General features: G+C 37.6%; 1 protein-coding gene across 9 annotated transcripts in view; it reads left to right on the top strand.

Annotated features, from left to right (window-relative positions):
- The window catches only part of Pkhd1 (PKHD1 ciliary IPT domain containing fibrocystin/polyductin), a 468,594-nt gene that overhangs the window by 374,151 nt on the left and 67,793 nt on the right, over positions 1-26,650 (top strand). The window contains exons 62-63 of one of the 9 annotated variants that reach the window (XR_012450618.1): positions 7,074-11,329; positions 12,579-25,755. The exons of the other annotated variants lie outside the window; for them this stretch is intronic. The gene's annotated coding sequence lies outside the window, so the exon portion shown is untranslated. Of the gene's footprint in view, positions 1-7,073; positions 11,330-12,578; positions 25,756-26,650 lie in introns of those variants that run through there. 9 annotated transcript variants of the gene reach the window in all.

The raw sequence follows: 26,650 nt of genomic DNA on the forward strand, positions 1-26,650 counted from the left end.
ATTTTGGAGAAGGTTCCATGGGCTGCTGAGAAGAATGTATATTGTGTAGAGGTTGGATGAAATGTTCTGTAGACATTTACTAGGTCCATTTGATCTATTGCATATTTTAGATCTTGGATTTCTTTATTGATTTTTTGTTCGGATGACCTATCTATTGATGATAATGGGGTGTTAAAGTCTCCCACAACCACTGTGTTGGCGTTTATATATGCTTTTAGGTTCTTCAGGGTATGTTTGATGAAATTGGGTGTGTTGACATTGGGTGCATACAGGTTGATAATTATTATTTCCTTTTGGTCTATTTCCCCTTTTATTAGTATGGACTGTCCTTCTTTATCTTGTTTGATCAATGTAGGTTTGAAGTCTACTTTGTCAGAGATAAGTATTGCTACTCCTGCCTGTTTTCGGGGGGCCATTGGCTTGGTAAATCTTCTTCCAGCCTTTCATCCTAAGCATATGCTTATTTCTGTCGGTGAGATGGGTCTCCTGTAAGCAACAAATTGTTGGATCTTCTTTTTTAATCCATTTTGTCAAACGGTGTCTTTTGATGGGTGAATTAAGTCCATTAACATTAAGCGTTAATACTGATAGGTATGTGGTGATTCCTGCCATTTAGTTGTCTTAGTTGTTTGAAGGTTTGATTGTAAACACAAGTTTTTAAAAGGAGCATAACATTAAATGATGTGTAGGACTCGGAGGAAAATGCTTTTGGCAAAATCTTCAGACAGACTGAATTCTGTGGAACGTTGGTGAGAATGGTGAATGACTGGCAGTGGATCAGCCTAAGTGCTTCCATTGAACTAGTGCGTCAGGATAGTTGGCTCCTTCTTGTTTAATTTTCATTTAATAATTTCAAATGCAGCATTATTTTTGCGATTGTTAGATCTCAAAATGAGGTATGTGTAACCAAAGACGTTTCATTGAGTAAAATACAACTCAGTGTTAATGGCTTGCTTATTTATGACCAGCATATCTGTGAAACCTTTTTCTTTTGCCTTTTTGTTGTTGTTGTTTGTTTCAGGCAAGTCCTTTTACTTGTTAAAGAGAGTGCATTTTCAGCTCCACGATAAGGAGAGTTGTGTTATAAATCCTGCTTATTTTAGCTTGAATAAACCAGTCAAGAATTTAACCTCTGTTTGACAAACTAATTGGTTGGAGGTTTAAAACCATCAGTTATGTAATAAAACTGTATGCAATCAATTAGGGTGAACTGATTATGTTCAGGCGGCTTGGTTTCTGAAGAATCTTGTTAGCTAGTGGTTGAATTTCTGAGTTACTTGACTAACTCCTAGAAAATTATACAGCTTTTTGTAAAACCATGACGTTTTCAATTCCTTGCAAATTTCACAGGGCTTTCAGGTAATGGACTGCATTTTACCAAAGGAAGCAATGCTAAGTGCCCTTGGAGAGAGTGCTTCTGGCCTATCATCCCTTCTTTCGTGAATCACAAATGCAGTATTAAGGTCAGATTTCTTTTCTGAATGACCCAAAGAGGGTTTGGGGTACAGTGAATTAGGATTCTGAGAAGGGGTCACATCTACTCTTTAAGGTGTTCCCTCTTCCACTGGGAAGCTGCAGTAGGACCCAGCCACATTGAGCCCTCAGAGGAAGTAGAGAATGAGAACCCTGTTACAAACCTTAATAAGGAGCTGGGAAGCTGGAAATCTGGACAGGAGAGAGATGTCAGAGCAAGAAAAAGTTGGAATCAGGTGGTGGTCCTGAGTCACAGAGGGGAATTGAGTCTTAGCTTTCAATGACTTTCTTTTGTCCCCTTTTTTATCATATTATTGTTGTGCTGGGAGTACATTGTGACATGTACAAAAGTTCTTACAATACGTCATAGTTGAATCCACCCCTCCATCATTCTCCTTTATCCACCCTCCCCATTCCTGGAATAGTTTCAACAGGTCTCATTTTTCCATTTTCATACTTGGGCATATAGTTTTTCCACCACATTCACCAACCCTTTCCTTATGTCCTCCCTCCCACTGATACCGCCAGTGACTTTCAAATGCACTCTGTTTATCAAAAAATTTTTGATATTCTTAATATCTTTCATAGAGTTCCTTCTTTCTGCATTGTAGACATTCTTTTTCTAGAATCTTGGAAGTAAGGATTTTGTTCAGTTATTAAAATTTATACTATCTTTTAATTAGTTTTTTATTTGCAACCATCTTCTCAGAAACATCTGCATATTTCATTGTTTTCTACAGAATCAGAATTAAAGCAAAGCACAGGTACTATTTTCTACTTAAGCTTCTTATGAGGGAGTACCTGGAATCAATCAAACCAAGGTCAAGTTCTCCTTTACACCTCATGCCTATCCTTAGACTGAATAGATGCTCATGCAATTGATTGTTATGGCTTTCACACACATATGCACGCACACACGTGCACACACACCACACATCTCATGAAGACAGAAGTAGAATGTATACTATTCAGTACTGTTCTCAGCCTAATAGCCTCAGCAAATGAGCAGTTAGTGTCAGATGTCCAAATATTAGTTGAATTAATGAATGCACTTATGGTCCTTGTCAACAGCCCCCAAAGCATGGAGCACATTTTGATAGTTAACACAGAAATAAAAGATATTAAGCACATGGTTCATGGCCTGTACAACTCCCTCTGACAAATCAAAGAACACAATTTTAGAGGATTGTATAGTATTGAATAAAGCACTTTATTATGGTTTCAAATGTGTGATAGCAAAGTGTTTTCTAAAAAACACCTTAATGGGAAATAAAATAGTGCTATTTTCCAATGAGATTGCTATTTGCTTTGTAATAAGCGTGTCCTATCTTATAGCAGTTGATAGAGATTTGTTTTAATGAAGTTATTCTAGCATTCTTAGATTAAGACTGTCAGATTAAACTGTGCATCAGGGCACACCCCTGGAATAGCATTCAGGAGGCAGAGGCAAGAGGGTCACAAGTTTGAGGCTGGACTATACAGAGAGTTCTAGGCCAGACTGGGATGCACAGAGAGACCCTGTCTCAAAAAACCAAAAAACCCAAACCAAAATGAACCAAACAAAAAACCTGTCAGACTAACGTACCAAGTGTTGATGAAGGAGAGAAGCCTTTGGGGATGAGGGAAATTGTTTTATATACTGAGTGTTGCTCAACAGAACTGCATGCCAAAAGGAAAAAAAAATCATTTGACACACTAAAAAATATACTAAAAATGTTCTGTGAGCCTAGAAGATTTAGATAATTGTTTAATTGTCATATTTACAATGAGGTGGTCAGAACTAGAGACCATGGGTTTTGGAAACCTTGGCCTAGTTATCTGAGAGACAGGAAGGTAGAAAAGTCAGTTATAATATAATTTTAAAGGAGGTAAAATAGCTGTGATCGAAAAGGAAAGTTGCCTATAATTATTAAAACAGAAGAGTTGTGGGATCTTGTTGGAACCCATCATTTTATTGTCCAGTGATATGGATCCCCCCAGGCACTTATTCTGGCATTAATTAGTATAACAGCATTGGAAAGAAAGATTAGAAATGTGTTATGCTAGAAATAGCCTCGCTTTAAGGGACATGTATATTGATATACCAAGAAAACTTGGGCAATTTTCTCACCGCTGAGATTTTTTTTTCACCCACTCTGGAGTCCAATGGAAACCACATATTTATTAAATGATTGATGCTCGTGCTCTGTAGGAACCATGGGAATTACCATCCCAGATCAGATCATTAGTCTGCCTAGTCTAACATCTTGCTTCTGGCTTAGGTAATTATCTGATGCTTTTGAGGGACATTTAACTCTTTCTTATGAACCATTTGACCAGTGTTTCACGTAGTGTTTCTCACTGTTGAGGTACACAGGAGAAGCTGGGGCAAAAAATAAGCAGGACAGCTCAACTAAATTCTTTTATACTTTAAACATATATTTTCGTCTTTACCCTTTCAACAATACTGATGGCCTCCCAGATGACAAGGAATGTTGTGAGACATGATCTAATTCCCAGAAATTTGAATTCTACACTCAAGATGATCTGTGAGAGGATGGTCTCATTGAATGCAATAGATTTTGTACCCCTAGAAGTTTCATATTCTCTAAGAAAAGTAAGTCAGCCTCTTCATATTGGTAATATAGCATCACAGTGGTATTTAGTGGTCTCAGAGCAAATTCTAAATAACTGATAATTGATAAGTCTTTATAAAGTAATTCCATACCATTCTAATATATCAGTTTCATTTATAAGAATGGGTCAGTTTAACACTGGGTAATGTAAAGTGACCCTTATGCCTTCCTATGTCCTAGGTAGGTGTTGAATGTGTAAGCATTGATTTAGAGCCAGCAGCAACTTCTTCAGTATTTATAGCTTCTTAATGATAATTTTTAAAACCCAGAAAAAAACAGGGTAAGAGACCAACCATTTTTTAAATGGTCTTGCAATTGGAATTTAGGTTGCCTACTAAATAATGAGAATATTTTTCACTGGTGGTGGTATTGTTTATAAACAGAGTTCTAGTTGAGGTTTTAAATTGCCTATAAGGCAACCATGTCACATGAGGACTGAGTAACGCAAGGGAAGAGCATGAGAAGAATCCTTCTAAAGCAGTGATTTCTTGATCAGAATAATTTTGCCCTCTATGGAGTCATTTTTGGTTGCCACAACTCTGACTGGGGATATACGTCCTCATGTTCAGTCAGTGCTGCTGCTAACCATCCTACCCCTATAGCAAAGAGTTATCCAGTTTAAGATGTCAAAGTGCTAAGACTGAAAAACAACCACTCTAAGGAGAGGAAAATGTGGTTTTAGAATTGAGCACAGCACCACAAACATGCGAAGTGCAGAGCATGTGTTCATGGGATTTTCACAAGGGACTTCTTAGTTCGGTCTCAGGGCACGGAGGGAGAGTATTTTATTATTGTAATCAAGCAAATTGCAAAGAAATGTTAATCTAACACAAATTTCCTGACATGCCTTACAATTATTTCACAGCATGTTTGATTAGGCACACATGCAAAGCAGCTCATTAAGAGAATATTATTACTATCATTTTTAACCTGTGAGGCTGAGCACTGTTTTCCTCTCTTCTTGGTTAGAGCTCATCTTCAAGGGTTGTTCATCAGTTTCCCCTCATCTCCCACTATCAAAATTGCGCACATACATTTCTGGAGCTCATGTCCCACCAGCAGGGGTTCTTTTGTTCCTACCTACCGGTTCTCTAGGACTGCAGTTCTCAGTACTTCACTCCTAATCTGCTAGTTCCCCAAACCTGCCCTTAACTGTTTAATTCCTAAATGCAAAGGATTTTGGAGCACAAAATCCAATTGCTTTGTCTCTCTCCCTGAATTGTTAAAATAAAGTCTTTATTGAGATAGAAAATAGCATGGTAAGAGCTAGGAGACAGTGCTAAGATGGAAGCATAGTGTCCCCAACCTTGGTTATGGACTGAAGAGAGCATCTTTCCCAACATTCGGACTGATGTTTACTTAATTGGGTGGTGTTCACAATGTCTCTCATGTATCTTTCTGTGCTGATCTGAGAAGAAACATTCCAGAAGAATGTTTTCCTGTTTTCAGGAGATCAATGATGCATCAGATGACTACAGACAAGCCACCATTCTCCACAGATGCTGTGTCTGCTGTGCCCAATCCTTACAGCAGCCCCAGCTTCAAAATGCAGAGACAGGGAAGACTTCTTTCTAAAAACCACACCATGGTGTGAAACTTGGTACTCATAATCCATAATTAGAGTTGTTTGTAAAGTTCAAACTTATAAATGCAATCTGGGAGTGCTAGTGCATCAGGACAAATTTTCATCAAAATTCAACTAAGGACAGCACATTTTTCCTTCTGACAGGAGAGAAGATAGTATTTTTTTTTCAGCCCCAAGGGGAAAGAAGTTGTTTTACCAAAAACCAAAAGATCCACCAAAAACAATCTTTGGGGCACCATTTCACTTTCAGCTTTTACTAATTTTCTTGTGTTCTTCAAACGAGATGTATAACAGATACAAGATAGTGAGGTAGGGAAGAGAAAGGACTAAGATTTCTGTTCTAGGATTTACTGGTCTATAAATAATTTTTTTCACCTTGTAGCTGCTATAAAACCAAGAAATTTATAATTAATATTCCTCCCAGAAATATTCACACATACCCACATCATTATTAATTTAAGTCAGTGATATGAGACAGCCATCAATCTTCGTTTTCAAAACCTACAAAGAAAATGTGCTCAGGATGTCAGGAGTGTCTATTTCTGAGACTGGGGACACCTGACATTGCTTCAAGCTGAGAGACTTATAGAGACGCAGCCTAAGAATAGACTGGATGGATAAAAGTTATGTTTTGAACAGTACTCATTTAATGACTTAATGATCTCTCTTTCTTCTTCTCTCCCCTCCTTTCTTCTTCTCATCCTTTTCTTCTTCTTCCTAGTTTATCTTTTCTTTTGAAAATGTAGTTTTATATTTCAGAAATAACAGTATTAAATACTAGGGTTAGAAGGTTGAGTTTGAGGTTGCATTATAAGGACAAACTAAATGCTTTAATTTATACTTGAGAATAACAAGATATGAGAGGGTTTTGTGAAAATCCTTTGTTCATTAGATAATGTTTATTTAACAAGATGAGTGTTTTCAGTGAGCTTAAATTGTGGATTTTATTGAAAAGACTCTTAAGAAGTATAGTCTCTGTTCTTTAAATCCTCCTGATTTAAAGAAACATTACTAAATACTTTTAAGTCCATTTTTATTCGGTGTTGTCCACTTGCCATATAATAGACTTAGAATCTTAAATCTTATTCTTTTATTCTTCACTTTTTGTTTTAAAATTTTGTTGAGATTGTTTGCTTTGTGCTTGTTGTTATTCAAAGGCCCTAGAAGAATTTCAGTCCTAGTGCTATGGGAAGAAACCATGGGCTTATCACCATTGCAAGAGCTGTGAATGAGGACGTCTCAGCCACAATGTAGCTGCTCAGCTGCGGTGTCTTCCCTGGGTCAGAAGGGATTTGTCCATATCAGCTGCCACATTACAGCTGCATCCCAGCGTTGTGTCAATAGCAGGGCATCCAGGTTCCTATTACTGTTGCTGTAACGGCTATTCTCCTCTCTTTCAGTGCCTCGAACGAGGCTGCACGCACCGTCTCCCGGAGGCAAAACTATGCACTGAACAATTCTGCAACCAGATCGCTGGATGGGTTCCTCTCTCTATTGTTTATTTGCTCAGCAATTTTCTCAACTTCTCTTCATCTCCACATCTTTAGATGGAGATAAAAATGTCATAGACTTTTCAGGTTTATTGTGATTATTCAATTTGCTATAATCTTTGAAAAATCACTTTAAATAGCCCCAGGCACGTGGGCAATGCTAAATTAATGTTAGGGGTTGTTATGATGGAACCCAACTCTGTAAACTTGCATGTGTGATAAGGCATAAGTAAGCAAGTAGCTTTCTGGGTTTCTTAAATCTAATCATTCTTAAGTAGTAGTTAATAAGCATATGCTTCACACTGAGGTTTGGAGGAATCACAGGAAAGTGTTGTTTGAGGTATATATAGGTGCGTTGTTTGAGAAGGGTGGTTGAAAATACATTAACACAAGTCATTTAGAATTGATAATGAGTTTGGGGCCTATTAGTCTCTCTCTCTCTCTCTCTCTCTCTCTCTCTCTCTCTCTCTCTCTCTCTCTCTGTGTTTTGAAAAAGAACTGAATGGTGAGGAATGTCTTCTCATAAAGGACTTGGTAGAGGGAAACCACCAAAACAACAGAAACCAAAATCATAATTGGAGAGAAGCAGAAGTAAAAAGGGGAGAAGAAGATGATGGGTTGAGATGAGAGAACATTCCAAGGACCATAATAAAAAAGCTACATTAAAATCAAATATGATTAAATTAGGAAAATGGCCTCTGATAAAATTATTGAGAATAATATTGATAGTGTGTGACTGGGACAAAATGTAGGCTTCAGTGGACTAAGACTTGTTTAAAGGATGAAGAAAATTGAATAATAGATACTTATATACAATATAACCACAGGAAAATCTACCTTTTCAAGGAGTTTGACAAATAATGAAAAAAAATAAAACTGATGTTTATCATATGGAAAGCTTACACATGCTTCAGGCTGATGGGAAAAAAGCTGAACTTCTTAGAAACAGGTATGGTAATTGATAAGGCTAATTTGAAGAAGAGGACCTTGGCCAGGCCACACATGTAGAGGTTAGACTTGGGAAACAGGAGGGATACCTCATGTCTTACGGAGGAAGAGATAAAGATGAATAAATATTTTAAAATTTGAGGTAAAAGTGGGAGAGCTAATTCTCAGGACCTCAGTCTTATTTATAAAAGTCTATAACTAGGTCATGTAGGTAGAAAAATAAGACTTAAAGACTTTGAAGAGAAATGAACTTTAGCTAGAAGTGACTGGAAGATGGATTGAATAGGACTGAGGTCTCAGTTGAGATTGGAAATAAAGTATAGGTGGTCCCTGATTTACAATATTTACAACTTAGAATTTTTCAACTTTAGAATGATGCAAAAGCTATAGGCATTCATTGAAAACTGTAGCTTGACTTCTGAATTTTGGTCTTTTCCCAGGCTAGTGATATACAGTAGAGTTTTCTCTCATGCTGGGCAGAAGCAGTGAGCCACAGCTCCCAGATGACTTGGTCATAAGGGTAAACAACAGTATTCTACATCATGTCACATTCCTAAGCTATGCTGTTCAGCAGACTGGGTATATTAAATGCATTTTTGACTTGTGATGTTTTCAAGTTACAATAGATTTATTGGGATGCAACACTGTCATAAGTCAAAGAACATCTGTATTTATGGCCCAGCCAAATAACACAATTCTCAAATGTGTGTGTGTGTGTTTAATTATATGACTTTTTCTACCAAATTCTTAAATTTCCAGGAGCAAATGAAATTTAAAATGATGAGAGTGGATGAATAGCTGTGTCAAGTACTAGGAAATATCAACGCAAAGCTGGGAAAAGAATGAGGGATTGGCAGGATTGGTAATGATGGGGCAGGGGTCAAGGGATCAAGGGAGTGATGAGGAAGGAAGTAATCAGTAAATAAGAAGTGGGAATGCGAAAAGGGCTGAACAATATAGACTAAGGGCACTGAGGCAAAGAAATGGGTACAGAAAGAGTGTATACAGATAGATAAAAGCAGGACGTTTGTGGAGTGTCATATTTCCTTGTTTAGGGTGTTGGAGATGGAAATGGAGATAGGAAAGGGGCCAGCATACAGTCTTAGACTAGGTACTAGTTTGGTGATCTCTAAGTGATAAAAGCCTTTTTGTGGTGAATGTTGAATGGAGCCTAAATGATACCTTATTTGGCCTATTCATTTTTAAGATGAGCACTAGGGGAATTATTTAAGAAGAGTCAAGGCAACTTTAATTTTGTCAGAACTGTTGGTAGACAGAACAGGTGTCCTTGTCTCCAGTATGGAGCTGTCTTTAATAAACCAACCATTGTATACTTGAAACACTTAAGTCTTGATTTTTTTCTATAAGGCAGAAGCACTGTAGCTTAAAATAGCTCAAGATGGTGCTTAGAAATTAGCAAACTGACCTCTCTCTGCATACTTCATCAAATAAATTCATGTGACAAACCCAGGCAGCTTTCTGTAACCAATGACATGTACATCAGAGAGAAAATTTAATCCAAGTAACGTAAGAAAGGTCCTATTGCCTAGCACCAGCCCTCGCTTATGTCTAGCTAATTAGTGATATTTTCTGGTTGATTCAAGTGGATATGTCTTAAGGCAATACTATTTGTGGAATGCACTCTGCTCAGCCATCCTCTATATTCTATTTTAAAATGTTTTTATTATTAATGCATATGGTTTGAAAATATGAAAACAATTTCAGAATCACTCTGGAGATTACAGTGTCAGAGCTTAACTGATTTATTCATTCACGAATCCATCCACTGTTTGAGAAACATTTATTTTATAGCTAACACACATATGTATGGCAAGAACATTGCTTAAAGATGATGTCAGGAGGCCAGTATTTTTTATTATTATTTCATTATGATTTAGGTCAAATATTAAATAAACTTCACGAAGCTTAGTGTTCTCCTTAGGATGATGAAAATATTGCCTCCCATTCTTGCCTTTCATAGTTGCGACAGGTAAAATGGTGGCAAAATATATGGGATGATGGTCACAGTGTGGTTTCAGATCCCAAATTGTCACTGAACAGTTGGGTATCTAATGTAACTTAGCCACGGTGAGCTTCAGTTTATTCATCTGTAAAATAGAAATAAAACTTTTATCTTTCATGTTGTTACTAACACCTACATACAATATATCTGCCACATAAAGCATCTGTTATTGACACATCCTACAAAAGTTAAAATGATTATTTATGATATTAAAAGGTGCTATACAAATGTAAAGTTTTCTTTTGCTCCATTTATCTTCCAATTCTTGTTGAAATCTTCCCCTAGTCTTGAGCCTCACATTTCCATACTTCAGGCAATCTGATTAAATTCATACACCTGATTTAGTGACCATGTTGCCTCATGTTTAATTCATCCCTATCTCTGTGTGGTGATGGTGGTGGTGGTATCTGTGTCCTGGAAACAGTGTCCATTTCCATGTAGGAGGGGAATTTAGTTGTGTAGGAGTTTTTGAGCTGATTGTGAGTGAAGCAGAAAAACTTTAGAGTTATTGATAGAAAGAACTTGATGCAGGTTTATTCAACTAATCACATTTATTAAGTGTCTATTGTGCATCTAACACTTTTTTAGGTAGTATTTGGGGAACATAAGATTGAAAACTAGATGAACCCCTCCCTCAGGGAGTTTACCTTGTACAGGGAGCAGAATTAAGAAATATACATAGTAATAAGTTATCTAGTATGTTAGAAAATCATAAATGATTACAGACTAAAGAAAAACTGTAGAGCATCATAGGAGACCATAAGTGAGTGAGTAAATGAGTGTGTTTGTTTGCACCCACACTCATTGGCAGAACAAAGTAGGCCTTAGTGAGGAGACATTTGAGGCAAATAGAAGCAGACATAGAAATGAGTGTCATGGACACATTGGAGAAGAATTGAGAGATCTGCCTCGTCAGAGTTCCCAAATGGGATGTGTGTCTGAAGTGTTTGAGGATCATCCAGGAGGTCAAAGTGGCCCAAGCAGAATGATTGAGAGGGAGAGTAGCAAAAGATGATGCCAGAGATAAAGTGTCCTGTCCCTTGCAAAGCTTTTGATATGTTTTAAAAACCATAAAGTATAATCCCCTTCACGTAGAAACCAAAAGGACAATCATTCTTCCTTATCAGGGGACCATGTCTCAATGGCCAGAATCATCTCTCCCTGAATAGCTCGCGCCATTCTGTGTTCACTCTAGGTAAGATTTATTTATTTATTTATTTATTTATTTTTATTTTTTTTCATTTTTCTTTTATTATTCATATGTGCATACAGGCTTGGTTCATTTCTCCCCCCTGCCTCCACCCCCTCCCTTACCACCCACTCCACCCCCTCCCTTACCAACCACTCCACCCCCTCCCGCTCCCCCCCCTCAATACCCAGCAGAAACTATTTTGCCCTTATCTCTAATTTTGTTGTAGAGAGAGTATAAGCAATAATAGGAAGGAACAAGGGGTTTTGCTGGTTGAGATAAGGATAGCTATACAGAGCATTGACTCACATTGATTTCCTGTGCGTGGGTGTTACCTTCTAGGTTAATTCTTTTTGATCTAACCTTTTCTCTAGTACCTGTTCCCCTTTTCCTATTGGCCTCAGTTGCTTTAAGGTATCTGCTTTAGTTTCTCTGCATTAAGGGCAACAAATGCTAGCTAGTTTTTTAGGTGTCTTACCTATCCTCACCCCTCCCTTGTGTGCTCTCGCTTTTATCACGTGCTCAAAGTTCAATCCCCTTGTTGTGTTTGCCCTTGATCTAATGTCCACATATGAGGGAGAACATACGATTTTTGGTCTTTTGGGCCAGGCTAACCTCACTCAGAATGATGTTCTCCAGTTCCATCCATTTACCAGCGAATGATAACATTTCGTTCTTCTTCATGGCTGCATAAAATTCCATTGTGTATAGATACCACATTTTCTTAATCCATTCGTCAGTGCTGGGGCATCTTGGCTGTTTCCATAACTTGGCTATTGTGAATAGTGCCGCAATAAACATGGATGTGCAGGTGCCTCTGGAGTAACAGTCTTTTGGGTATATCCCCAAGAGTGGTATTGCTGGATCAAATGGTAGATCGATGCCCAGCTTTTTAAGTAGCCTCCAAATTTTTTTCCATAGTGGTTGTACTAGTCTACATTCCCACCAACAGTGTAAGAGGGTTCCTTTTTCCCCGCATCCTCGCCAACACCTGTTGTTGGTGGTGTTGCTGATGATGGCTATTCTAACAGGGGTGAGGTGGAATCTTAGTGTGGTTTCAATTTGCATTTCCTTTATTGCTAGAGATGGTGAGCATTTTTTCATGTGTTTTCTGGCCATTTGAATTTCTTCTTTTGAGAAAGTTCTGTTTAGTTCACATGCCCATTTCTTTATTGGTTCATTAGTTTTGGGAGAATTTAGTTTTTTAAGTTCCCTGTATATTCTGGTTATCAGTCCTTTGTCTGATGTATAATAGGTAAGATTTAAATGCCCTTAGCCAAACCTGCCATCCATCTATGGCAGCAGTGTTAGTTTTAGAGTAAATTATGGAATGAATTCTGTCATCCAATAATCAGCACAAAAAGACTGTTAGAAAAATCTTTTTAGCTTAGAAAGTATCAGATACAGGCTGGGCGAGTAGAACTCTAGATAAGGCAGTGACATTGAGCAAGGTGTTTGTATTAGAAGTACAGCTGTATTTTCTTTTCTTTTCTTATTTTGGATTTTTTTTTAGGGGGGAGCATATTGAGATAGGATTTCACTATGTAGGCCTGGTTGGCCTTGAACTCTTGATCCTCTCATGGCTGCCTCCCAAGTACATCCGAATTTTTTTGACTGCATTTTGTCCAGCTCCACCATAATTGCCAACCTTCATGGCAGTAGACTAGTGGGACCTTTTAATATCCTTTTATCTTTGGGGTTTTTGTGTGTGTGTGTGTTGCCTTTCAAGCCTCAGGCCTCACATGTACTCGGCATGCGATGAGCACTGAGCTACAGTCCCAGCACTGACATCTTAATTAATCATTTTAACTCCTGTGATATGTTAATAACCGCAGCTTGAAAGGTAATACCTTCATTTCTGTTTTAGAGATAGCTAAAAACTGAAGTTTATAGCTGTTCAATTCCATTAGATACCCAACTGCTCAGTGGCAACTGGGATCTGAAACAACACCGTAGCCAGTCTTCCATGTACTTTGCCACCACTTCATCTGTCATCGTTTACCCTTTGCCACTTTTCCTGCCAAGTCTTGACATGGCCTCATCATGGTTCCCAAGGTAATGCTTTGGCAGCCATGGTTGAAGAAAGGCATCAGCCTCCTTAACTAGGAAAGGAAGTTGCTTTGGAAAATAATAAAACAATGTACAGGGAGCACTTACAAAGGACCATTGGTTATAGGTCAAATTGTGCACCTACAGATCAATGTAAATGCAGGTAGGACTCCTGGATGGTGAGGTAACAAAAGCGAACAGTCTTACAAACACTAGGAGGTAAGAGTAAAAATATTAAGATTTCATATGAGTAGTAAAACTTCTTTTTTCTTTACCCTAGTTCATAACATGAGAACAAGTAGGCTCTCAATGAAATTAACAGAAAGAAAATATAAAGCAAATAAAAGGAAATACTTCTATACTTAGCATATAATCAGCCCCTAGACCTCTCTGTTCAAGAAGGTCAGAGAGTCAAATGCTGAAGAGAAAAAGAAAAGAGAGGAAAATCTGGTTAGTTTTATGACCAATAATAGCATTGTAATTATGCCCTAAGTTAAGAACAGTGAGGTTGAAGCTTTGGGGTATAAATGATCATCTCAGAGGACGGGAAAGAATTCTCCCACTCTTACCCCTAACAATTTGAGTGACACCAAAAAATTAGCCAGATCAGTGTGGGGTGTAGTATCTTCCCAGGAGGCAGCTCTTATTAACTTGGAAAACTGTTCTTAAAAAGACCAGTGGCTGGTTTTATCTGGCAAATCCTGTATTTCAGGAGGAAATCAGCCTGAATACAAGTAAAAAAAGAATGCTTTAGTTCTTGGAATAATAAAACTCCCCAGTGATGGACATGGTCCCTAACTATAATATTCATATAAGTAACCTAGTATATTATAGTGATGGCAACTGGCCTTTGACACAGAGCAGGTCCAGTAGGAAGCACAAGAGCTGTCCCCCAGGAATTACAAATACGCTCTTGCCCTTCTGACTGACATCTTCCAAAGTTCAAGCCAGACTGCAGCTTCTGACTCTGTTTCCAGTGTGCTGCTTGCCTCTTCTACTATGGACCTTAGCAAAACTCTGGCTCTGGATCCTTAGCTGTCTCCAAGGGCTGCCAAATTAGTTTTGAACTGGCTGCCAAGTGTGGACTGCCTAGGAGGACAAAGCTCATCTGTGGCCACTTTATAATGAACTTCTAAAAACACACAGTGAGGGCAGTAATGCCCTACAGCTCCCTTGGGGCCTCCTTAAATGGTAGATGTGGCCTCAGTCGGAAAGTCACAAAACGTGACTGTTCCTGCGAACATTGTTCATGAACCAAAGGATACTTCAGCACTATTGGGGTTATTTTTTTGCCTTTCTATGCTTGCCCATTTTTAATTTTTACTTCATTTACTTATATAAAACAGATAATGTGTGAGGCAGACTCATTAACTGTAGTGGACAAATAATCCCCCCATTTTAGTTGTGTAACAAAAGGAAGACTTTGTTTCTCTCACATCTCAGCCTGAAGAAGGTTGGGAAGCTCCCTTGGCAGCTATCCTGGTAGTGACTCAGGGATCAAGGGTTTTTCTAACATCTTGGAGTTCTTCAAATCTAACATTATTATTTGGGAAATTAAAGGACTAAAAATATAGCTCTCTGTTTGTTGTGATAATTCAACAAAATATGACACATGGTCAGATGCCTCTCACCGCACCTGGCACATAGTACACACTCAGAAAATTCTGTTGCTTCTTCCCTCTTGCTGCCTGTGTCAGGCACTGGTGTGAGTGTCTAGGAGAGGAGGGAGATGCACAAAGTTCAGTAAGCCTGGTATCTGTAATCAGATTTCTCATCAGCTGCATGTCTCATAAAGCAAAGGTAAGTTTGTTTCTGGAAACGTGACTCTAAGTTTTCTGAAGTCAAATATTGTATCTCTACTTCTATTTTTAACCATCATATTCCCAAAGTCTGGCTCCCTCTCAGAATAATGGTAAATATTCAATAAATAATATTAAATCAGTATTTAAAATGTAAAATCAAAGTACATTATAAGAATGTATCTAAATAGCATGATGAAACCCCTTACTATGCACAATTTAATATACATCAATTAAAATAAAATAAAGTCACAATTATACAGTGGAGGGAGTAGAAAATGACTTTCTTTTCTGTTTTACCTCCCTATTACCTACCTTGCTGCCAGAACTGTAAAAGTCTGAGGTGATGAGATAAAGCCTACAATAACTATTGATTTCCTAAGTCTATTCCAGATTTTGTCCATATTAAGAGATTATTTTGAAGTATCCTTATATGTAGACCATGGTGCACAACTGATTACAAATTTTTATACTTCTACATGGTTGAGTGTAGCTAAACTTTTGCTTATTAAAGCACTCTTGTCCATTTGGAGACTGTATTTGGTGGTATTGTGAGTAGGATCTGTAGATATGTTTTTCAGTATTTGTTCTTACATTTCCAGTCACCACTTTGCTTCATAGTTTGTCTAAAACCTTTGTTATAAAATGCTTTTCTATGTCTGAATATTCAGTGTCAATTGTGCTCTCAGTAATCTAGCTGTGTTTTGTCATTCAAAATTGCATTCCAAGTTGCCTTTAAAACCTATTTATCTTTCTTAGTGTTGATGAGCTGGCTTTCAAGGGAGAGTTATTGATATTGAAGGACATCTTGGGAAAATCTTACTTTGGATCCCTGGGCCCCACATCCCATTTGTAAGAATTCTAACAAATTGATTTGTATGCATTCCAACAGCTGATTTGCCAAACTGACCAAACAGTATCTGGTTGATATTCTTGATTTTCTCATCCATTCTTCCTCATGGCTCCTGTTTATGACCCTTAGTAAGTACATTGCTTGGGCAACTGCCTCCTCTTTTAAACCATTTGCTCCTGCCATGTCTTCCAGACATTAGTGCAGTTAACACTTATGCAAACTTCTTGTGTTAAATAAATATCCAGATAGATTGCTTTATATACATGATAGGGAAATTGAGGTACATGGTAGACTGTCAGTAGTCGAAGGTCACAAAAAGTAGGAAGAAATTAAATTGAAATTCATACTTTCCATGTCTCTGTTTATCAGACCAAAGCACTTCTCTTGGCAGGATTCTCCTTGACTCTGCAGTCAATGACTAAAACCAAGAGCACAAAGCGGAATGCTCTCATGCTGTCCATGTTTCTCGGCTTCCCAAGAGCAGCAGCAGCCTATTCACTCAACTTGCCCTTCTATGAAGTTGAAGAGCCATTTTGTTCTCTGCCAAGAAAAAGACCTGTTTGTTTAGCAAAATGAGCAAGTATAGCTTCACCCATGTTAAAGCTGTCAATGACCAACCATGAGAATTCATTCTGAGAGTTTACCATGCAATTTCTGGGTTTATGGAAACATCATCGTCTAATTACCTCCAAAACTTTTATGCAAGCACTGTGATGGGGACATTTCTTCCTTATAGCACAGTGACAAATAAAGCAAATTTGCAGAGATCTATAGAAATAGTTTTTCCCAGGTGCTTTAACATAGAAGCTTGATGCTCAGATAATAGATTAAGCAAATACTGGAGTAAACCCTGTAAGGGAAACTCCCATCTGGAGAGGGAAAATTCTAGTCTAAATGTTGGCCGAGAACTCAAACACAGTGTCATCATGCTAGGTTTCCTTAGGACAGAGAAAAAGAGTTCCCTTATGCTACTTGTTCCTTCCCTAAATATATGCTCAGAAAAAGAAATGTATGAATGTAGCATAGAGGCTGCATCCATTTGGGTAGGCTAGTTTAGAATACTGTAACTAACAACCTGCAAATCTCAATTGTTTAAAATGATCAGTTTATTCCTTGCTTCCAGTTCTTGTCCATCTATGCTAGTCACTGTCTTACAAACTTAGAACTCTTAGGGCAGATATTGGCAAGCACTTTCTGCAAAGAACCAGGTAGTAAATATTTTTCAAATTTATAGACCATATGGTTTCTGTCACAATTACTTAACTCCACTGTTGTAGTGCAAAGCAGCCATAGACAATACTCCAACAGACTGTGGCTGTGTTCCAGTGAAACTTTATTTATAACTATAGCCAGTGGGCCAGATTTTCCCTGTGGCTTATAGTGTACCAACTCTTTCAATTAAATTATATGGCCCAAAAGGGACACTTGTTACTGTGGTCTATGGTTAATGACTAATTAATTGACCTGCCCAATCTTAAGAAAGTAAGGGTATACAAGCCTGTCAATTCCTGAAGTAAGGCTAACCTCATATGTGTTTTTACACATACTCTGTAAATAACAAAGAAATAGGTGGACAGTTATTTTTATGAATCTACAATGCTTGATTAAGGATACTGGTCTTGTAAATTTCCTCTATCCCCTTATATTTCCCCTTTAACTGAGAAAAACAGACTTTACAAGGTGACAGTATTTATTTGCTAATTAAAAGGTAATAGAAGTAGCAGACCAATCAAAGAAGACACCACTCAGCTTTGGTGTTTATTCAGTGTTGGTGGCCCTCTGGTCCAAGTGTCTGGAATTGTTCATAAATCACCTTTGGGAATCCTAAGATGAGTCAGCAAATGAATCTTAGAAGCAGATCTTGGGAAAGGATTTGGAAGATGCAAGGGAGGCATTTTATCAAATGGTGTTCCACAGCAGGGAAATTACCTATGAGGAGAAGTTTCCTAGATATTGCAGTGCAACCTACATATGGGGAGCAATGATGAGACAGAGTTTCTAGTTCATTTTATTATGAATGAAGTTGAGCTGCAATCTGTTTCACCATAGAAAAATGTCATTTATGTAGTGGTTGGCTAGCAGTTTTCATTCCCCAACTCACAACCATTTATTTATTTATTTTGACCCCTCCATGTTCAACATGATTTTTAAAGTCATATGGTTCTTTACCTTCAGTTGACATTCTTTAAAGATTTAATTGATATTTCTGTAAGAGCAAAACTTTAATAGGCCATTGATTTTTATACAGTTCAACTCATTAATATTTCTGAGTTTTCTTCAGAGTTTGACTAGATATGGAAAATTATTATGTCCAGGTGGATTTGTCAGTTAGTTAAAATACAAACACTAGGAATCTACTGTATAGATAGCAGGATTTATATAAATAGAAATATCTGCTCATATTGATTATAATTCACACCTGCTAAAATTGTAAGGCACTTTCCGTATATTATCACACAAACAGGACACTTTAGTGGAGCCATTTTTACAATTAAGTTAAAAAAAAAACCCATAGAACAGAACATATACCTTGAACTTGAGATCCTCCTGCCTCTGCCTCCCAAGCTTTGGAATTACTGGTGTGCACCTCACCTGCCTTAATGGATGATATTTTTGTTGGAGGTGAGAGAATTACTCTGCCAATGCAAAGTGTACCTGCTTAAATGGAGTAAAAGTCAGCTTCACATAAAAAATGATTTTAGGGTCCGGATGAAATTTTTCTTTTTGAGTAGTGTTGTACTATACATTGAAATTAATTTTCACTGGCTTAAATGAAGGCACTGTTAAGGTTTCTCCCAGAAGTTTTCACTTTCATTTCCAAAGTTAGCAGCCAGTATTAAGCTATCATAGGAAAAAGGTCTATTATTGCTGAGGAGACTATTTTCCACGTCTCTCTGTTAGGGGTAATGATAACAATAATATTACTGGCTATTACATGAAAGTCACTGTTCTAAGCCTTTTGAAATAGATTTAATTGCCACAGATACATTATGAACTTGATACCTGCTATGGTTTGGATATGATTTAATTGTCAGTGTGACAGTATTAGGTGTAGAGTCATGGGGACTCTCCCCTCATGAAGGAATTAACATCCCTAAGAGAGAGGGCTGGTTATCTTGAGAGTGGGTTGTTCTTGAGTGTGTGGTCCTCTTTGCACAAACCTGCTGCCCTTCTACTTTCCCACCATGCACAGATCAGCACATGACCTTCCCTAGAAGCCAAGAAGATGTGGGTGCCCAGTCTTGCATTTCTTACCTCCAGAACTATGAGCTATGTAAAACTCTCTTCTTTATAAAGTATTCAGTTTGGGGTGTCATGCTATACATAACATATAGCAACCCAAAACTTGCAGAGATAATGCTATACTATTAAATTTCCCACTTTACAAAGGAAGAAGCTTAAGCTTCCTAAGTTAAATTACCCAAGAAGGGTCATAGAAAGAATAAGTAACAGAGCCGTGGTTTGGTCCAAGCAGTTTGTACCAGACTTGTGAGAGTAACTACTGTACTACACTATCCTTCACAGCAGGGGCAGCCAGATTGGCTTTGAAAGGGCAGAGGAAGGGAGGAGATATTTAAGGTCTTACAAACAATCCATTAATTGAGGAAGATCTATTTTCTTTTTGTGTTTATCTAAATTGACCCAAGTCAATATAGGCAACCTCATTTTACTGGGAAGATGGAGATATGGGGAAAATGCTAACTTTCTATCTTTCAGCATCTGGGGTAGAAAATTTTCATTCCTGAATAAGGGGCTGTGAAAGGAAAGGAAGCACTCAAAAGTTTCAGTTTATTGTCAACAAATGCATTATCTGTGCATTGGGTCATTATTGTCACCTCTCCTTTTTGTCCTGCTTGGCTTTTCTGCCATAAGCTTTCTTGGAAATTCTTTGCCATACCTGAGTTCCATATGTGACAGTCTTGACTTGCAAAGATTGATATAAAATACTGGTCAAAGACCCTGTATTACCAGCCCAGATCTTTATCTCAAAATAAAAGGGGAGAAATTTATCTCCTGTGAGTCATGGGCACTGAGGAACTGGGAACATTTCCTGGCAGGGAGAGTTGGCAAAAATAGTCCTAGTGGATTTCAAGTTAATTTGACTAATTCTTTCACCACTTGTCAAACGAAACTACTTTTGTTTAGGTAACAAAACAAGCTGTTTCCTCTGCCATTTCTCCAGTGAGTAGTATAGGCACTTGTGGCGAACACACATTACTGCTAACTGTTATGATGTTTGCTGTCAAATTCATTTATTTATACAACTGCTGTAAAAAGCCTGAGGCCCATAAGCAGCCATGAAAGATTTCAGAGTCATGGTGTGGGGTCATGAGAGGGAAAAAAAAGTCTCCATTGGTTATGAGAAAGGAGCTGACACAGGAAATGGTCACATATGGTGCAGATGATATATTGTGTCCGGGGTCCCCATTCAAATCTCATTAAAGCCACAGCTCAGAACAGGCCACGGCACAGTCACATTCATTTCAGTTTTGGCATCCAGCAGAAATTACTGCTGTGGCTTCAAAACGAGGGCTGGAGAGGTGATAAGTTTATCATTCTGGGGAAAGAGTGCGCTGGGAATTGTATTTGTAAAGAATGCTGTTGGCTGTCTCTGCCTTTAAACTAACCCATGAACATGGCTTTGTTTAAAGGTGGCAGGCACGGTTTGCAGGCAAAAGAGAAGCAGGAGGTGGAGAGAGGGGTGTGATAGGGTAGAGAAGAGAAACAGAAGCAGTGAAGGGGAAGATTAAGAATAGATGAAAGAGAACACCATCCTGGATTTTTCGGGGTTTTATTTTCATTAGAAGAAAAGTGGGTGCTCTACCTAAAGACACATGTACGTGTTGCATGCACACACATATATATGTACACATGTGTGTATTTCTCTCTTATCTCTATTTTCAAAGAACATAGATCCTTACATCCACCTTTGAGCACTTTTTTTCCTTCAGTACCATTCATATGAAAATTTGTAACAGTTACAAATGCCAGTCCAGATGATAAATCAAATAACTAGTTTTGAGATAAGGAAAGAACCAGAAAAGGAAAAAGGTAGTGTGAGATTGTCTTTTAAAAAAATACTCCTTTTCTCTCTTCCCGTGAACTCAGAAATTTTTTTAGTACTAATCATCAGTTTGTAAATCCTGTGGCAATTTTGTATCTGATGTTCTCTCTCACTTCAAAGGGGAAAAAGCTTCCTTATACATGTAAAATTTTCTTCTTTTCTTGCCCTTCTTGTTCATTTCTTCTCAGTGAACACTTCTCTGTGTATGTCTGTAATTTTGTACATATATATGAATTCTGTGACTTTAGTTGTCTGCTATATTGTTTTAATTTCTGGAAGTTAAGCAAATAATCATCTTGCAAAAAATATTCCTTTTCTGAATGGAGAATTTAATATTATTTATTTATTCATTGGCAATTGCTTGTCATGGAGTCTGGACGGTTAAGCTTCTCACTTAACTATCTCTATCAGACTATGAATTGGATAAAATTCTTAATCACTTTGATAAATGAGAAAACTGAGTCACAGAGAGAATAAGTAACCTGAATACACTTTTGCAGCTAGAAAGTGGCACAAGCAGGATGCAATGCAAGTCTCTCAAAGCCTTTGATTGCTCATTCAATAAGGTGTACTTCTGGAACTTGCATTTGCCTGTGCTGTTTTCTATGTAGTGTTCAAAGAATAAAATTCATAATAGGGACCATATCCATTGTTTGTAGGTGAAACTGTATTGCAATAAAATAACAAAAACATTTCTAAACCACTTATTTCAAGTAGTGTATTGACGATATTTCAGCACAGTGAAAGAATAAAAATAGTCTCTGGAATTTTTTTTTTGAATAGTCTTTCATCAGTAAGAGTAAGTTTCATTTTTAAATTTAAAAAAGTAAAAATTTTGATTCAAAAGGAAGATTTATTGTATACATATGTCACCCTCCTACTACCTCCCCCACCTTCATTGACTTTCTATCACTTTTATTTTTGGATCATTATTTTACTCAAAGTAACACTTTTATTAAAAGATAGGATATATTCTAAAATACCTACCAAGAGAACTGAGTGGAGGCAGAAAGCCTAACAGGTTTCCATTGTTTTATGCAATGGCTGGTTTTATGTGGTTTTGTATTTTTTTCGGTTTAATTTGGAAGTGAGACAAGTTCAAGAACTTTGGTAGAACTGCTCGTGGTATTGTGACAGATGCTACGATCTGTGGCTCCTGAAGGTCTTTCACACCTGCAGCTGTGTATATTCTTCACTGAGCAACATCTGGCTATTACACATGAACTTCAGCTCTTTATTATTTGTTTTTATTTTTGTGTATTTATTTATTTATTTTGGTAGTACTGGGGTTTGAACTCAGGGTTTTATGCTTGCAAAGCAGCCACTCTATCACTTGAGCCGCACCTTCAGTCTATTTGCTCTTGTTATTTTCGAGATGAGGTCTTGTGAACTATTGGTCTGGGCTGACCTCAAACCACAACCCCCTAATCTCTGTCTCCCAAGTACCTAGGATTACAGGCGTGAGCCACTGGTGCCTGGCTAGCTTCAGTTGTCTCCATACTCTTATGTCTCATGACCCCCAAGCATGAAACTCACTTTACTATACCAAACACCAGATATTAGTCTTCCTCAAGGATGGTGCCTTGAGGACTGTGCTCCTAAGTACCATTTCTAACAAATTGTGAAAGCCAGTCTCTAAATACATGAATTTTAAATTGTCAAGAACTAGACATTGAATACATGTTGCACTTTTTTCAACCTAATGAACCTGTTGTTTCTCAAATTATTTATAATAAAAATATCTTCTATTACAATTACACTTATATTACTCAATAGTCACTCAAAAGACTTTAAATACAGCAATTCTAGACTTCAGATTAGCAAAATTGTATCAGACATGGTGGTATACATCTGAAATCCCAGCTACTTGGGAGGCAGAGGAAGGAGGATCTGATTTCAAAGACCAACCTGGGCAAAGTCAGCAAGACCCTATCTCAATAAATAAATAAATAAATAAATAAAATGAAGTGGCTAAAGGCGTAGCTTAAGTAATAGAGGGCTTCCTAAAGTGTGAGGGCCCTGGGTTCAATCTGCAGTATCACAAAAGGAAAATAGCAGGATTGTGTTTTCTGTTCTCTACAGTGAATGTGTGATGCATTAGGACATCACTCCTAATGTACGTACATCTCCTTACAAATAACATACACTTACTACTTTTGGAGTTTTTTAAAATATAATTTTCTTTAGTAGTCCTCATTTTGAAACAGTAACTTTTTTCTGCATTCTTTCTAATATGAACACAGTATATTTTCTTTAATCATCTTTTGAGGATCTCTGTTGCTCCCATTGTGTGCTCAGGAGCATAGCTTTGAGATTTTGGAGTGTCACCACTCCCCCATAGCCTGAGGATTTGTGACAACATTTATAAATGGGGATAAATTCAACCTGTCTTCACTTTATTTGATCTGTGGCCATTTATATTTGCTAAATTAGAAATAATGAGGTATAAATGTTGTTTGACAGGAAAGAATTGTAACTTACTTCTTTTCATTTCTTGAAAATAAGAGAATGATTGTATCTTTTGTTTTTGACAAAATCGCCTATATTTTACTGTACCATGAATTGTGAAATCTATCACAAAAATGTCTAAAAAATTATTGTGGGAAATGGTGGTGTTAACCTCGAGGAAAAAAATCATTAATGTTGATGTATTTCATTCAATTTTCAACATAAATTTTTCTCTTTTGTTGAAAATGAGAAGATGGAAGGATTCTATGTGCCTTTAAGTCAAAACATTTATTTAAGAAAATACTTCTTTTTCTTTCCTTCTGATCCATTTTTCTAAATAAAAGATAGAAGTTGTTTCTTTTTTTTTTTTCTGTTGCTTTTAATTTTTTTCCTTAGCAAAGACGACCCCTTTGGCATATTTTCTTTTCAAACGTGAAATGAGGTGGAAAATCCTCATTTCACGACAGGAAGGACAAATATTGACATAAAGTTAATATTTGTTAGAACCCTGGAAGCAACCTGAGTGCACACACACACACACACACACACACACACATCCTCTGTCCTCTTCCTCCACTAGACAGACCTCACTTACCTCCTTTCTTGAGGTTTATATCTATGGGAAAAGTGGACAGGGCATATTTTATGTCTAGGATATTTTAGGAAGGTAAAATGTACACAAAGCAAGAGATTGTGTGCACACATGTGCATACAAATACAATCTGCTTAATCAAATTTCCCCCACTTAGAGAAGAGCTTCTGGACTTTATCACGGTTCTTGTCCATCTCAAATGCAACAGCATATGCCAAGCCAATACTCACTGGTCACTCAGCATTCATTAAGTCCTGTCCACTCTTGCTTTTTTGAGAGGAATGCCCTGGGGTGACTGGGTGGCTGCCCTGACAGGCTGTATCACTTATCTATTCACATTGATTATCAGAGTCAGCTGTGGCCAGACCTTGCTTTTTCTCCTTCTTCTCTCAGCCCCTCTTACAAGCACCCCTGCCTGGATTTTCATGAGGAAGTAATCAGATTAGGCCTTTCACGGTGAGTTCATATGGAGTTCTCTTTCTCCAGTGTGCTACTAACTGAATAAACGTGTTTAGTGGTAAATTGTAAATGACACTGTGATTACCAAAGCCAGCATGGGTTTCATTTAAGAGTGATCAGAATTGCAGACCACAAAAATTGTGACTGGCAGATAAGGCCATTTGGCGAAGTGGGAAAAGAAAAGACAAAAACAAGTGAGAAAGATAATCATTACTCAAAACTAAACCTTCCCCAACTGAGAAAAGCAGGAGGAAAAGAATCTGCAGGAAGAAAAGATGGAACAGTATTTAGAAGTGACTCTAGACAGTCACTGTGGGCCCCTGCCAGCTGGAACTATGAGGTCTGCTAGACTATGTGCATAGATCTCTCTTAAACAGTTAATGTTTGTTCTATGCACTGATTAAGAATTATACCCATTTAGCAGCTGTGTAAACTGAATATGTTGCTTGCATGTGTTTTATTTTTGCCTCTTGTCAAAATTAAAATACTAGGGTTGATTAACTCTAGTAATGCTATAGGAAAATGAACTGTTAGATCCTATCTTTTAATTATTGCCAAATTCTAGAGAAATTAAAATAGAATTTCTAATTTATGAAGATCAGGATTTCAAGTTTGTCTACAAAACTGAGTAATTAATGGTACTTGTTGCTAAGCTCTGGGCTATTGTTTTTGTAAATTGTGGCTATGCCTTTATAGCAATGCCTGGGATAGCATAGTATAGAATTGATTTAAATGGACAAATACCAACAGGCTCTTGCCAAATGTGTGATTCAACAATAACTGAAAACCTTCCTATGTGTCCCTGTTAATATACTGTGCAGAAAGAATTACTAATTATTTTGACCCTTCTCTACCATTAATGAACAGACCTGAATCTTACATCTAGAAACAACTCCAAAGGGAAGTTATTTATACTACTTGTTTTTTGCCAGGGACATAGGTAAAAACTTAGAAAATATATGCTTTTCTTCCTCATCTTCCTCATTGTTACTGCCTAAGTAACTATGTTGAGACAAAATTACTGTATCTCAATGTTTCTATCTCAGTACAATGGATAAATAAACTTGACTTTAAAGAAATTTGGGAAAAGTTGGTTAGGGAAAGAAGGAAAGAAGGCAGGAAGGAAGGGAGAGAGAAAGGGGGGAAGGAAGGAAAGAGGGATAGAGGAACAAATTGAGGAATGGAGGAAAAGAGGAAGGGAGGGAGGGAGGGAAGGAAGGAAGTACCACTAACCTTATGGTGTGAGAGCTTCTTTGTAGTAAAGTCACGACTTCTTTGCCATTTGAATCCTTATCTCACTCAGGTCCCCTTCAAAACCTAGTCCTGTTAGTCTATGGGCTTGCTGCCAGATATTTCTGTACCCAAAGCTATCCTAAGTAACCATCCAATGTTGGCTGAAATGACCATGGGGTGATCACCATCTTCCCACATAACACCTATTTAAACTGTAACAAAAACTGAGTGAACCCTCAAATCCCCTCTGATGTTCCCTAATTTCCATACCACTGATAGTATGAGGATGCATAGTGTTCTGTTTAACATCCCTTCTTGCCTGAGACTGTCCACAATTCTAGCACTCAGTACCCACCATATCCATCGTTCACACCTTTTCCCTAAAATATTAAGGGGTTCATCCTTATTCTGCAATTTGATTCTAGTGCTGTGTGAAATTCTGTATGTGGAATCTGCACAATCTTATTCATCTTCAAAGAAAATAGTTTTCCACCTTATCTTGTAAAGATGATGCCAAACACTTGTCTGACTTCTACCTAGTTTCCCTACTTCGCATGTCTTATGTTTATAGTAGGCCTTGCTCTTCACTCTCAGAAGGTCATAGAAACGAGCTCATTATTTTCTTCTCATTCTAACTGTAATGATCCTAATCAAAGTGGATAATTTGGCCAAAAACTTGACTGATATGGAAATAAACAAAGGCCATCCAAATCAGAACAAGAAAAGGATATTTATTCTAAACTTGTTACAGCAAGGAAGGCAGCCACCATCATTTGGATTTGACAAATGGTCAAAGGCAGACTGTAGAGTAGGAAGGCTTTATGGTGAA

The sequence above is a fragment of the Castor canadensis genome, chromosome 8 (assembly GCF_047511655.1).
Source record: "Castor canadensis chromosome 8, mCasCan1.hap1v2, whole genome shotgun sequence".
NCBI lineage: Eukaryota > Metazoa > Chordata > Mammalia > Rodentia > Castoridae > Castor > Castor canadensis.